Below are 15,650 nucleotides of genomic sequence, written 5' to 3'. Positions count from 1 at the left end.
AATCATCAAAGATATTGTATAGTGGGTCGAAAAAAGATATTCATTAAGATTCCACAAACATTTATGTGTACATGTAGTGTATTGGAACATATGAATCTCAATCGATCAAATATACGAGGGAGGACATTGTGATCGTGTTTGATTTTCATCGAATCCGAGTATCGTGGATGCTTGAGAGACGAACGCTCTAGTGATAAGGAAGTATCTAGTGGTCATCCGTCCTTAACATAAAATCTTACATCCATTCCTATTCTGATTAAAAGTTTCGAGGAATTCCACTTACGTGTTATTATCACATTATGTTTGGGTATAACAATTATCATTCAAACAAAGCGTCTAACAATGTCTGGTTTTGTTGGTGGCCGATAAGAGGTTGTTAATCAATTGAGCCATCATGTTAGGAAAGCTTCATTTGAATAAGCTTATCGTTCTTCTAAGCGACCATCTCGTTGTGGTAAGCAAAGCAATATATCCCTACTTTTAACATTATCATTCTATTCAAACCAACCCCCCTTTTAGGGTTTTGAGTGTCTTATAACAGGGACAAAGGAAAAGACACAAAGTACCAACGTCAGTGTTCAAAAGACATACGTTTAAATTATCATTTAATTTTTTTAAATATATCATTAAAAAAATTATTATTCTTTTTTTTCCTCGTCATTGCTTTGAACTGCCTCCTTTCTCTTCTCTTTGTAGAATTAGTTGTTCTTTCATTTTTGACTAATATTTAATACATTATTGTATATGTATCTATAACCTTTATATTAAGCTTGGTTGAATCAAGTGAAAGAAATTTGATATCTTAAAAAAAATTGTATTAAATTTTATAAATAAAAAGTTTTTTTAAGAGAACCTTTTAATTTAAGAATTAAGATGAAAAAAAGGATAGTATGGACCAACTTCAAACCATAAGAAAATTATATTTGTTTAAAAAATGTGTGTCATTAATTGTAGATACACAATAATACAAACAAATATGATTTAATTTATTATTTAAATTATATATAACCTCTATCAAAATCATTACACACGTATTAAAATTTGCTTTATTATTTAACTTATTTGTCACCCCTTCTCTGCTTTGTCATCCACTATAATCATCACCTCCTGTACCCTATTATATACAAGACCCTGCTACTGAAAATTTCTCTCTTGTTCTCTTTCCCTCTCTCGCATCTCAAATCCATCTGTGATTCTTTATATACACATAAATGGATGGAAGGAGAGGGTTATCGAGTAGAGGAGAGATTTAGAGAAAACGAAGAACATCTTCTTGTCTCTATGTTTTGATAGCACGCGGAGAGCAAATTTTTTCAGCTGCTTACATTTCTAAGAGATAGATATGGAAGAGATACATGGATACATACATATGTGTATTTATCTGAACTGAGTTGCAGAGTTGTTCAGACAAGCAATCCATGTCTAGATAGCGACTTGGAGGGATAACCCATCATAATCTCTTCGCGATATATATTTTGCTTAGTTTGCATCAATAGCTGGGGATTCTCTCTATTTCTGGGCTAATTTTTTCTCTTGTTTTTCTTTCTTTCTTTCTTGGAGTTTTCTTGTTCACAGTCATGTTTCATACAGCTATGTCCAATTCTACTTCTTTATCCGAAGAGGCTGGTACTGTTTCTTCTGGTTTTGGTGGCTTAATCCCTATTGTTTCGACCATTTCTCCTCAGCAGCAGCCACAAAACATCAAGAAAAAAAGAAGCCTTCCAGGGAATCCAGGTAAGACTTTTGTTAATTCTCAAATTTTTCTGGGTTTCGATCATTTTTTTGGGGTTCTTTTAAGTTTTTAACTGTTGGATGCTCTTACAGACCCAGATGCTGAAGTGATTGCTTTATCTCCAAAAACACTATTGGCCACCAACAGATTCGTGTGCGAGATCTGTAACAAAGGTTTCCAGAGAGACCAGAACCTTCAGCTACATAGGAGAGGTCATAATCTTCCATGGAAGCTGAAGCAAAGAAACAGCAACGAGATGAAAAAGAGAGCCTATGTTTGCCCCGAGCCTACATGTGTACATCACCATCCTTCCAGGGCTTTAGGTGATCTGACGGGGATCAAGAAACACTACTGCAGAAAACATGGAGAGAAGAAATGGAAGTGCGAGAAATGCTCAAAGATTTATGCTGTTCAATCTGATTGGAAAGCTCATACGAAGACCTGTGGAACTAGAGAATACAGATGTGACTGTGGAACCCTTTTCTCTAGGTAATTTTCCTTTGATCCTTTTTTCACATTTTTTTATGTTTGTTTGGGTAAGTGGACACCATTAATACAAGTGTCTGTCACTGGTGAACTTGCCAAGAGAAAACTGAAAGCAATGCCTTTGAAAATCTGACCCAGCTGCCATGTTCATCTCTGAACCGAGCATGAGCATGACGTCGTTTTAAGTGCTTTGAAGCTTTGGTTCGAATACACATCTTTTTAATTCTTTAAACTTGATTATTTTGTCTGATAAAAATGATTTTATTGATCTTTTACCAGATTCATGCGTGGGAATGGGCTTTAAGTTTCATGTGTTTTACCCTTTGTAATGGACTGGACTGCAATTTCAGAAGCAATGATGGCTGTCAAAGGAAAAGCAAAATAAGCTTTTAATTATTGCTCTTTGGGGTTTCATTATTAACTTTCGGAGAAACTGATAAATCTGCAAAAATATCTGCGGCTCATTATTTTTTATCTTTTTGTTTCATCCTCACTAGCCACTCCTTTGATTAGATTTATGGTATTATGCATGCATGAAGAGTTCTGGTTCGGCACTATATCATCATAATTTGCCAAATTCTTCAAAATTTGAGCCATCTTTGCATGCATGTGTATACCCATCCATTAACTCTCTGTCATGCATGTCTCCCTCCCCTCAATCCTTTACATTGACCAGCTATGATGATAGCTTCTCCTTAGTTTTTACAACTTTTTTTCTTTGGGTCGAATCTCGTCTTATCAGTTAAATTATGACTCATTTGTAAACGATTTTTGGTGTATCTTATGCAGGAAAGATAGCTTCATAACTCATAGAGCATTTGTGATGCATTAGCTGAAGAAAGTGCAAGGCTCTCCGCCAACCAACTTGCCTCCTCCGCCGTGAATCCAGCTCTCCACCATTTGACATCCCATGCAAACCCCGACGCCGGTCACTCTTCACTTTTCCCTTTCGAAACCCATATCTCTCTCACCCCGTGGGTTGATACTACTCAAACGGCTAACCCTAACCCTAATACCTCACTTCATGTGGAGCCCGAGTCTCGCCATTTCGCTCCGTTCTACCAGGAACAACCGCTGCCGACAACTCCAAAGACCCTGATCGCCTCACCCTTCCAAAGCCTCCACGTCAACAACAACGGTCCATCCATCGTTGCAGATGCTGCCACGTCGACGTCTCCTCACTTGTCGGCCACTGCGCTCCTTCAAAAGGCTGCCACCTTTGGTTCCACCGCCACGCATATAAATACCAACAACAGCAGCAGCATGGGGTGTCATGTATCCCAGGATTACTTTGGGTTCACGTGCGGGAACCTGGACATGTGGCAGAGGAGTAGCGACCGATTCACCAGGGATTTTCTAGGGTTGACCGGAGACCATCACCATCATGGTGGCGGTGGCAATGGGGATGTTAACGTTAGCATGAACGTGGAGGGTGTGCTAAGCTACGCCGGTCAAGTGGAGTTGCAGCACCATGAGAAAGACCACTCGCTGTTGAAGCCCCATGGTTTCGGATTCGCTGAGCCTCCCTCGGAAACATGGGCTGATTGTTGAAGCATAAAGCCAAAATGATAAAACCAGCGCCATTAAAAAAGGATCGAATAGTAGTGATTTAGAAATATCTGGAAGAAAAAAGAAAGAATGACCATGATATAATCCAGAGAGGCGCTATCTCCTCTTCATTTCTTCAACTCCAAGAAAGAAAATCAGCAGTTCATTTTCATTTTGTTTAAATTAGTCGTGCCTCTTTTCAACTTTGAACTAGTGTTCAATAGTAATTAAACTTTGTTTGTGCCCATTTTCTTCATCTTTCCTGGAAAATATATATTATGGTTGACTGGTAATGGAAGTGTTGTATTTTCCAATTATTTTATCTTCATTTTCCCATATAAATTGTTTTTTCTTTAGCAATTATCTGTCTCGACTCCTTCAAAGAAATATACCAAGTGGAGAAAAAGACAAGGGGTTATAGAATTACCCATCAAGTTTGAACTGTCAGGTGTTTCTTCCTTAACTATAAGCAGCAAATTTATTATATTTAATGAATCTGAAAAATTCATTACTGGATCAATCTTTTTTATTTCAATTTCTCTATTTATAATATTACTTTTTTTAAATTGAATGATTTAACGTTTCATTCTATTGAACTAACCATATTATTCGATATTAATTACCCATACGGCAAATATTCATCTACAATACCTTTGGAATATTTTAGAAAAATTGAGAAAGTGGAAAGCAAATATTAGTACAATATACCAAAATTCTTCGATGCTCATGGATTATGAATATGCGTTGTTTTTTTCAAAATGCAATGAATAATATTGTAAAAGAAGAAAAGGAAAAGGAATATTCATCGGCTATTATTCAGTTGCATGTGAGTACCCCCCCCTTTTTCTCTCTCTGATCATGATGATGACCCTACACGTTTCATGCAATGCCATGCTTGTCAATCTATCATGCATGCACTCGAATGACCAAATTACCCTTCGTTAACAGCAACGTGTTGCGTGTTCATATCGTAATTGAAAATGTGTCTATTCGGTGGATATACATATGTGCATATTTAGTATGAAATACAAAGACATAAAGCAATGAATAAAAAGCTAACAGAGTACTTAATAGGGAGGCAATGAGGTAAAATGTCGGTGGAAAGGCAGACCTTTGTTCCGTTTGAATTGACGATCCTGTCCTTCCAGTCCCAGCTGAGATCAAAAAAATTCGCATCAACGTGAATACATAAAATAAAGAATGCTATATTCAAAGCCAAATTCTTATCAACGTGAATAAATTCTATAAAGAATGCTATATTCAAAGCCGAATTCTGTGAATAAATTCTATAAAGAATGCTATATTCAAAGCCGAATCCGTAACCGTGAACAAGCTTTCAAGTTCTACATACGGTTACAGCAAGTAGCAGTTGGCTATTGGTGTTCAAATCAAAGTAACTGAATTGTTGAAAAAGGGTAAGCATTGGCTTTAGAGAGCTATGAACTATTATTTTACTCGACGTGAACCACGAGTAACGGCATACTCGAAGGATTCGAGATACCCGTGATTCTGGACATTATTGCATCATCACGTGACATTAATCCTAGGCTGTCAATTAAAATCTACAGATCACCAACTAGGTTAATTTAGTTAATCCAAAGGTTTTTCAGTTAATCGGTTGGTTAATTTTAGGTTCAATCAGTTAATGGTTAATACTTTTTTTCAAACTTTGGTTTATATTTAATTTGAAATCGATCGGTTTACCAAATTAACCGAAATTATTAAAAATTTAATATATTGTATATTATCTTTATATTAGAGTGTTTAAAAATCGGTTTTAACCGAATTAGCCAAAAATATAAAATTTTAATATATAATATAAATTATTTATATAAATTACAGTTAATTCGATTAACCAACCGATTAACTAAACTTTGTTTGATTCAATTAATTACTTTTGAAAAAATTTTGGTTCAGTTAACGGTTAAAAGGACTAAAAACATTTAATGAAATTTTAGAAGTTCGATTTGGTCGATTAACCGAACTGATCGATTGAACACCCCTATCACCAATCATCAAGGAAACTTATTGTTATAATAATAAAGGTAAATAAATTATAATACATTTAAGGGATGTTATTATAGAGTTTAATATTCCAATTCTCGACCAAATATATATAAAAGAAAAGTTATGATTCCATTTCAAGGTTAACAAAAAGTAGATTCAATAACTTCTTAAGAAAAGAGAGAGAACCTTAGACAGAAGGGAAAATGAAATTATTTCCTGAACATGGGTAAATAAAATTAGCTCTGTACAATAAAGGTTAAAGTACACTACAGGTCATTAAACTTATCAAATTGTTGCAAAATAATCACTTCAACATTATAATAAATTATAAAAAAAATTAATAATCGTTTTATAATATTTGGATAAAATTTAATGACAATTATAATGATTAAATTGAAACTCAAATAAAGTTTTAGATTTAAGGTTTGAAGATAGACAATGCTAAAAATGAATATAACACATACACAAACATATTAGAATTTATAAAACATAAATTATAAACAATGAAAAAAAGATTATATAAACACATAAAACTTAAAAATAATTATAGTACAAAAAATAATATGAACACGGCTCAAAAAAAATTTAAGATCTATTAATAACCATACCCTAACCTAATGGTTGTAGTTTATCTACAAATTCAATCACATAACTTCCCCCCCCCCTTTTCTCTTCATGCTTCAAATTCATTTTAATCAATTCCCAAGAATTTCTTTTTCAGTTATCATTTTTTCATGGGGATGGTAAGAAGGAAATTGGATAATGTAATGTATACCATACAAGTATGTAGCCTTTTCTAAAGAGGTAGGGTGGGACAGTAAAACCTCTTATAAGCGTGAGTGAAAAAAGGCTTACTAAGTTGATGGTGTATGTGAAATTGTGCCGGTGTGTTGGTGGTCCGTAATTTTGTGGTACCAAACCAAAAGAGAGTAAAAAAAAGAGAGTAGTAAAACAAGGGCAAAGAAGAGGACTCGAAAGGATGAAGGGGGGGGGGGGAAATATGTCAACGGTTGTGAAAAAGATGTTGGATTGAACTTTCAAAGTTTGAATCAACAATTCAGTCTTTTATATTTTTTTTAGCTAGGTGAGTGGTGACACTTTATAAATTTCTGTGCATGTCCCTATATCACAATTCACAGCTAATGGTTAGCAGTTGAACTTACATGATATTACGCTCAAATAATATTGGTCCTCCGCTTTGCTGCTCTGGTTGCATGCGCCCGGGGGGGGGGGGTTCAATCTATTACTTCTCTGAAAAAATAAAAATAAAATAATAATATGAGATTGAAGGGTAAGCATGAAAATAATTTGGGCAACTGAAAGAGCTGTAAATAGTTAAATGCACCAACTGAGGTTAAAGAGAGTAGCCTAACTTTTCTTAGTAAACAAATGGTTTATGAGTCAATTGTTAGGAGATCAATCGAATTCATTGCCACCTTACTCTTTAACAACTTGAACCGGCTAAAAAAAATAAAGATTCTGGCAGGCAAATCCTTGCTAGTATGTATATTCAATAGAGAGAGTAGCCTTGGGATTAATGAAAGTAGAAGTTCAGTGCTTATGGGTATATCCAAGCTTTTAGAAAGTTTAAGGTACAATACATGATATACATACCATTTGCCTACTAAAAGAGACTGCCTCTTTTTTTCTTTTCTTTTTCCTTTTTTTCTTTTCTTACCTCCTCCTGCTGCACAAATAGACAAACAAAAAGCTTCTCTTCTATTCCTCCTCTCTTCCTTCCCACTTTCTTCTCTCAAGAGGAATTTGCATGTCATCTTCCATCCGGGAATCTCAGCTCAACATACCTTACTTTTCCCCCCTCTCCTTCCCTTTCCTTCCAATTCTAATAATTACCAAACCCTTCTTTTCTATGCTTTTCTTTTCTTTTACCTTCTGCTGCAAATCTCTTCTTTTCCATAACCTCAGCACAGTATAGACTTCCACACTACAAATGAACTTACGAAATAGTTATTCGCATGGCTTTCTTCATCCCATGTTATATAAAGAAGCATCTTTCTACCGTGTTACTTAAGCTAATAACTGTAAAAGCCCATTTTCATTAATACTTTCTATTTTCATCCATAAAAAAACTTCAAATTTTAGTAAACAGAAGCTTAGCAAATGATGGTTACAAGACAGGGACTAAAACAAAGAGATTGATGATTGCGATAGCTAGTGTCTGCTATGACTCGGGTCCCCATTTCCTCACCTCTAGTAGTCATTTCTAATGAAACTCATAAAGGAAAGTCCCTAGCATAATGGCAATCTCAATGCCCATTTTGAACATAAAATAATGTATATAGGTCTCATTGTGTGTGGGTGTGTTTAACTTATAATAAAACTGCTGCCCCATCGATTTCTTCTCCTAAATGCTGTTCATGGTTTTAGTTAAATAGCTACTTATCTGAAGTTAATTTCTAGATCCCCATGCCTACCATTTTCATATCGTTTATGTACAAAGTCTCTTTCCCCAAACGTGGCAGTTACTGACTGTAGCTATACAGTCTTAATGGAACATTCAGATAAGGCAATGGAAGAGCTTTGAAATTTAAATCACACAGCATCTAAAGCATAACTGAGAGATGCTGCAATATTCAAGGTTTCGTAATGAATTATATTCTACAAACTTCTTGATAACTCACATGTAAAAGTATTGACTGTGACAGAAAGCTTGAGATGAAAATATGCATCAATTCACTATCTCGAGATCACTATGGGACCAATTCCCTAAAGAAGAATGTACCACAAGATATCTTGACCAACTCACAGTTTTAATACATCAAAATTCCCTCCAAGTATTGATCCAACACGTTTCAAGTGCCTACAATATAAAAAAAATGCAAAACTAAGAATGCGAAGTTCAGAACTTAATCTTTGTTGTGAGTAAGATGCATCATAACTGAGAAAAAATTCCTCTATTTTATATCATCGATTTGATCATGGAAAGATTCCAAAATCTTCTAATTATGCTTTATTACAATCATCCTTTGAATGATGTTTATCTGTGTTCTTGTGAAAATGCTAGTATATTACCTTTGTTAAACAAGCAAAAGCAATGAACAAACATCCTGCCAAGGAAATTATGATGGAAAAGAATAAAGAACAAAATGAAAAGAAGTGCAGCATAAGGAAAGTTCGATATTCCTTTTTTATTTTGTTTGGTTGTTGGGAGAGGGGATAAAGGTCTTCAAAGGTGAGCTGGATCAGAAATCTATAATGAATTGATTTGAAACTAAAAGTGGATGTGTTCATCACAGCTACAAGGGCAAGACATGCCCACACTACACCTAATAGAGTCAGAACTTCGATGATATGCATTGGAAAAAATAACATGATTATGCACAATGGTCCCAAGAGTAACTTTGAATAATCCAAAGTAGGATGAGTAGAATCAGATGATGACACCATTTTTTTATTTATCAGAACCATGCAGTGGACAGGTATTTTAAAACTTTACTAAGCTTAAAAAATTGAGATATTATATTGCTGGAAGGATAGTAAGAATGAATTTAGAAACCTTATGCTTGGTTTGCATTGCATCAACCATCTACACTGACAAAGTTGAAACTCTAGGCTCTAGCTGATTAGTTAAGAGGTGACATCCCACACAGTTAAGTATTCAGTTTCCTGGGATTTTATATTCAAGCTAGGTCTCTCCACCCATTTCTAATTAATATCATGTTTAATACAGTATAACAGCCCACGAGTGTTTTGTCCTTCCTGCATAATCCCATGCAAGGTTGACAAGCCCTTCTAAGTTTGTTCACATGCATGCCTCTGTTGAGCAACATGTGAGGGAAGTGATAATTTATCCCGCATCTTTTAAAAATTGGGCTTCCTATGGTCTTCTATTGCCAATTGTTTTAGGCATGAGGCTTAACAATTGAAAACCAACAATAAATTTTTTTTATCCTTTGTGCAACTCCACTTAGGCCCATCATAGTAAACCATAATGATAGAAGAACTCGATAGAATTTTCTATGAAAAACCATTTTCATCAAACAACTCATAGCTCAAAATGAAGATTGCCTTTATTACTTAAATCAGCTCAAAACATCCAGGCTCGCCTGCCCCCCCCCCCAACAAAAACAAAACCAACACACACACACATAAGAAAATTAAACTTGAATAAAATTTGTCGCACTTTAATTTGAGAAAGAAGGTTTTATTATCGAAATATCTCATTATAGATGATATCACAAATCTCAGAAACCATAAAATAGTAAGTATTTATATTATGTTTTGAAACAAAAAGTTCTGAAAGTCAACGTACCGCCTGGGTGTAAATGACACTTTCCCATTTAGAATGCATCCATTGCTGCAAATTGGTTATCAAATACACCATAGAAGAACTGGCAGAATTTGATCCTGAAACTATGATATGCAAGATATCAAAAACCATTTGATGCATTAGAACAACTACATAGGAACACAAGAAAAGGTAACACGTAGTAATCTTCTTTGTTGCTCTGTCTTATCAAAAACCATAAGGACTTCTGTCCCCACTGGTGAAAGCAAGAGAATTATTAGAGCTCCCAAAGTTTGGGGGAAGTTGTACAGCAAGTGCAAAGTGATAGAACACAAATGGTTATTTATTCCTTAATAAAAAAAAGAGGGAAGAGGAAAGAAGACCACCAAGGAACAATGAAAGAAAGCAAGGCAGCTTAGAATAGTAAAAAGAACAATAGAAAGTAATTTACAATAAAACTTATAGGTCTTATCAAAAAAATAAATAAAACTTATAGGTAACACATTCATCATACTATTATTTTAAGTTCCTTTGTGCAGAATCCAATTTTCACAAATTTAGTTTTCGACAAGAAGTGTTATAAATAGAGCAGAGGCCTCACTTGGACAAACACCAACGTTTAGTTGCTACTAAGGTTAAACATGAATTCTTCAGTTTTAAAATACAAATAATATTATAGGAAAAATAGCTCATGAAAATGATTTTCAAGTTTAACAACATTCAAACTAGCATTAATGAAAATTCTAGACACATTGTGAAAATGTAATAATGCCTATAGAAGATTGCACAATCATTGAAAGAAACGTATCCTGAAAGATACACAGTTCAATAATCTGCAGAACTTTAACTACTGGAACACCTTCTAAATCAAATTTTCATTCATTCAAACTTTATGTTGCTCGTCTATCTCATAATATTTGTTGTAGTAGTCAACACTGTTGATTTTATCAGAAACATTAAACTTTATGTTGCTCATCTATCGCATAATATGTCGAACAATTTTTAATAAAGTTCAAGAAGATGAATTTTGTTTTCCACCAAATTTTCAAGCTTCCTTCTAAGCTCTAAGATACAGCTACAAGATTTTCAAACCAAATTTCTATGAAAACAGTTCCTGCTGTTCCAACAAGCTATAAATTCAAAGAAAAAGAATGTACAATTCTAAAGACAGAAAAGTTCTAAAAATCTAAAACAATAGTATGGACGCAGTCCAAGGAAAATATTACCAATAAGCATATGATCTATCATAGAATGCTTAAGTGACCAGACAAAAGAATAGTTCTAGGCTGCTTTCCCAACAAAGAATAAAAAAAATAACCACAGTAAATACCGTAGAAGAAAACGTACCATTTCTCTATCTGTCAAACTTCATATAGCAGGTTCATTCCATGAGAAAGAGAAACTCAAATTAGCTAAGAAAATTAATAGTGATTAACAGATACAATTTCATATAGAAGGTTCATTCCACGAACATCATAGTGCCACTGATAATTAACAACAATCAGAAAATCTTACACTATCTACTAGGTGGAACCTGAATCAATATCTAAGATGTTGTACAACCAACACCCTAGGTTGAACATGTATATATAGTTAAGAAGAGCATAAGACAACTTTTTATTGTTAGTCTGTAAAACATTCAGGCAGTGACAAACAAAGCTACATAAGTTTTAACACGAAGTTATAAGTCAACCTTTACTCACTAAAATAAATATCATACAAAGACACTCCCAAGGTCCCAAATCTTTTGCAAAGCCTAAATTTTCCTTCGTAACATTACTTTATCACTTTGTCTTATGAACAGGTACCCTCACAGTATATGCTTTGCTTGTTCACCATGTCTTTTATGATTCTCTAGCTGTCAACAGAAAACTCAACTTACACGGGAAGATACAGATATTGACTTGCACCGCTGACCAACTTTACTTTAGGGTATTGTATTCCTCTATTTCAAATGGTGGCTATTATCCCAATCAAAGTGCTTACATATCAAATTGTTCAAGGTGGGTTCTCTGATTCAACAATTCTTTTCGCAGTAAGGAGATTTATCATAACTGAAAAAGAGGAAAGAAGATAGAAATAGAATAGAAGTAATTTTCGTAACAAGAATGATTCCAAATATGCAAATAATCTGAATGAAAGAAATTCAACAAAAAAAAAATCCAAACATGTTTTCTTACCTATAAACACATGCAAGTAAAACAGACAAATAAAGGATCATTTCGACTAGCCAAAAGAAACAAAAAAAGAAAAACACATCTGGTAAATGGGTCTATTATATTTCTGTAAAAAAACAAAGTTAGAAAATTTGAGTAAGACAACTAAACCGAAAAACTAGCACATGGGACAGATTCCTATTTCGATCATCCTATATATGGCTGTATTAAAGGGAATTGAAATTGTCACGTCAAACATTATTAATCTTCATCCACTTGTCCACCCAGATTATGCTTAAATTAAAATAAATTGGGTCTAATCAAAAGCCAAGCATAAGAATTGATACTGTGGCTAGAAAGATACCTTGGATAAAACATGATCAGCCATAAGAAGAATAATGTTTCAAGCCAAATATCTTGGATATTCTGTTGAGGTTTCTGTGTTCTTGTGTTTGTCCAGTTTTTTAGGTCCTGGTCTTACTGCTGCAGGTCGTTCTATGTTTTTAAGTTTTATGTCAAGCTGTCTATGACTACGAATTGGTTGTACGTTATGTTTCAGGGTAATAAAATTCAGAGGTGCTCTTGTCCTCCTTCCAATGTCCTTCATGTTACTGATATAACATGAAGGATATGAAGGGGGTTTTAATTAGGCCTAACTTCTATCAAAAAAAAATTAGAACAGAGAAGATAGTTGCCTAAATAAAAGCTGTTCCCCAGGTTATGGACTAGATAAATAAATCTTTCTCCACCAATAAAAAATTAAATCTGCTTGCAATAAATAAATTCATCTTGACAATCACTTTAAAATTTCATGATGAGATGGAGATTTGAAAGATCAAAACCATAGATTATATTTAATTTCTTCCAAAATAATCAAAAATGTAAATTAGAAAGTTACATCTGGACTATATGCAGGATCAAGAGTATACTGCTGGTTAATATAAGTTCACTATCGTTTGGAATGTTGTATAATGCAATATCCGAGTTAATGGAAATTATGACTCAGAGATTACAAATGAGATCAGTCACACTAGAAAGGAAGCACAAAATAGTGAAATACCGACAAAACCGTGAAAACTATATATTTAATTGGAGATAACGTAAAAGAAAAAAACAAAAAGATGAAACTTCTGAATTAAAACTATCTACAACCAAACTAAGAACGCTAAGTGGATTTATTGCGCGGGAGACTTACAATAATTAGAATTGGAATTAAAGCTTGCTCTACATTAGATTCTCCTTGTTGAACTTTTGAATTAGAATTAAAGCTGCAATAATTGTCGACTTTTTCCCCATTTCACTTAGAAAAGCCGATAAAAGCGTAACTTGTTAAATGGAACATATATACAGATGCAAAAACAAAAATGATCATGGTCCTGTCATTCCAAGAGACAGAAGACATCAAAATCCACTATATTACAGAGAAAGTGAGAAATACCCTCTGATGGCTTATAAGATGACATTAAAACAGCAGTCCATTTATAGATAACATGGCCTCTATAACCTCCATGAAAGTTCCTACCCGTCCCTAAATTTATATTTATAAATAATAAAACAAACAAATAAATATTTTGATTTAATCAAATAAGTTGCAGAATTCCACTAATAAAAATTGAATTAGAAGGCTCTCTTTGCTTAATCAACTAATTGAATGATTAATCGTGGAAGAAATAAATAACAAACATGAAATGACTTCCATTATCGGATTTCAAATCCATTTCATAATCTTAAACTAAACATTCTTAATTATAAGGATTCCACTTGGAAACTCCAAACCGATTTCAAAAAAAACAACTCCAGAGTTTAAAGGTTCATAATCATAGAGGAGAAGTAAGGACAGAAGAGAAAACCTCCAAACAGCGGAGGTCGCCATTAGAAGCACTCCACTTGGAAACAGCTAGGAAACCTCCAATGAACACCTTCAAAAACGAAAACATATCAGCAAACTGAAATTGAAAACAAATAACAGAGTATACGGCGGGAACGTATCAGGATTAAATGGGAAAGGCAGTCCAGTATGATAGTTGATGATTCAAGGTCAAAGGGCCGATATCTCGATTTTACAATGGTGAAATTCCTTTATTAGTCCATGTATTATATGTATATTATGAATTTAGTAATTTCATTTTAATTTGGATACTCGTGTATTTTTTTTAAATTTTAAATTTCAATTTTGACAAACTGTAATCATAAATTTTATGTTTTTATATTTTTATTATGTATAAATTGTATTATTTTTATTTTTTATTTGTTTGACCTTTTATAATTCATATAGTATAGTATGTTCTCTTTTTTATAATAAGTCCATATAATACATTTTTTCACAGGAAGACATTAGTACACTTTTTGAAATTATTATATTATATTATATTATATGATTATTATTTGATCTAAGAACGTTTTTATAAGTAATGGTTAAATTTGTTTTTAAATAATGTAAGATTATTCGTTAATAAATTACAAAATAAATGTCCAAATAATGTCAATTTTTACTAATGGTGCTTAAATTTTATTTTGGATGATCCATGTGTCTAACATTACAAACGTTATCATTTTAGATGTTCGGGCCGTAAACGCTGTTAATTTTCTCTCTTAAGTGACACGTGTTGAGCTCTGATAATTTTAAAATTTTTATTTAAAATTAAAAAGTTACAAATATAATTTTATTTAAAAGAAAAAACCCAAAACTCTAGAGAATATTAAAAAAGGAATCGAACTTTGAAAACATTTATTTCAATCTCTATACCTGCATTGGCCACCTCCGTTCGCCGTCATTGTCGTCGACGAATCACTAGCCTACCGAATCGACACCAATGATCCAGCCACTCGAAGCCTCCCTAATCGATGATTTAACTTGACGAACACGACAACTTAAATTGTGAAATTGAAGCATCCGACGACTCCGACAACAACCACGATGACATGGACAAGGGTGACTAACAATGAAGATAACAAGGATGCGTTGGCGATCCTTGTTGTCTTCATTGTGGTCGATAGGTAGGTTAGGGTTGGGGATTTAGGGGGATTGTGGGCTTTTTTGTATTTATAAAAAAGTTTTTTTATAAATTTGATATTTTTAGGGATCCATGTGCCTAACATTCTAAACATTACCACTTTAAGTCTCGGGCCATAAACGTCGTTAATTTTCTCTCTTAAGTAACACGTGTCAAAATCTAGTAATTTTGAAACTTTTTATTTAAAATTAAAAACTTAAAAATATAATTTTATTTAAAAGAAAAACCCAAAACTCTAGAAAATCTTAAAAAATAATCAAAACTTTGAAAACATTTATTTCAATCTTTATACCCATACAGATCACCTTTGTTTGCCGCAATTGTCATCGACAAACCTCCAGCTGACCGAACCGCCACTAATAACCCAGCCACCCGAAGCCTCTCTAATCGATGATTTAACTTGAAAACTCGACGATTTAAATTGTGAAATTGAAGCATCCGACGACTCTGACAACAAC

At 33.6% G+C, this 15,650-nt stretch overlaps 1 long non-coding RNA gene and 1 pseudogene across 1 annotated transcript; one reads left to right on the top strand and one right to left on the bottom strand.

Annotated features, from left to right (window-relative positions):
- The first annotated feature begins 1,144 nt into the window (after window positions 1-1,144).
- On the top strand, window positions 1,145-3,952 carry LOC120182054 (annotated as a pseudogene).
- An 806-nt stretch (window positions 3,953-4,758) lies between these two features.
- Window positions 4,759-11,249, bottom strand: LOC120182055. Its single transcript, XR_005521802.1, has 4 exons — window positions 10,047-11,249; window positions 8,541-8,594; window positions 6,937-7,024; window positions 4,759-4,920 (listed from the first exon to the last, which is right to left on the bottom strand). It is a non-coding gene; the product is annotated as an uncharacterized LOC120182055 (long non-coding RNA).
- Between the last annotated feature and the right edge of the window lie 4,401 nt (window positions 11,250-15,650).

Source organism: Hibiscus syriacus, unplaced genomic scaffold, assembly GCF_006381635.1.
Source record: "Hibiscus syriacus cultivar Baekdansim isolate YM2019G1 unplaced genomic scaffold, ASM638163v2 tig00112614_pilon, whole genome shotgun sequence".
In the NCBI taxonomy this organism is placed as follows: Eukaryota; Viridiplantae; Streptophyta; class Magnoliopsida; order Malvales; family Malvaceae; genus Hibiscus; species Hibiscus syriacus.
Note: the sequence above shows the minus strand (reverse complement) of the source record. Positions and strands in the feature narration are given on the sequence as shown.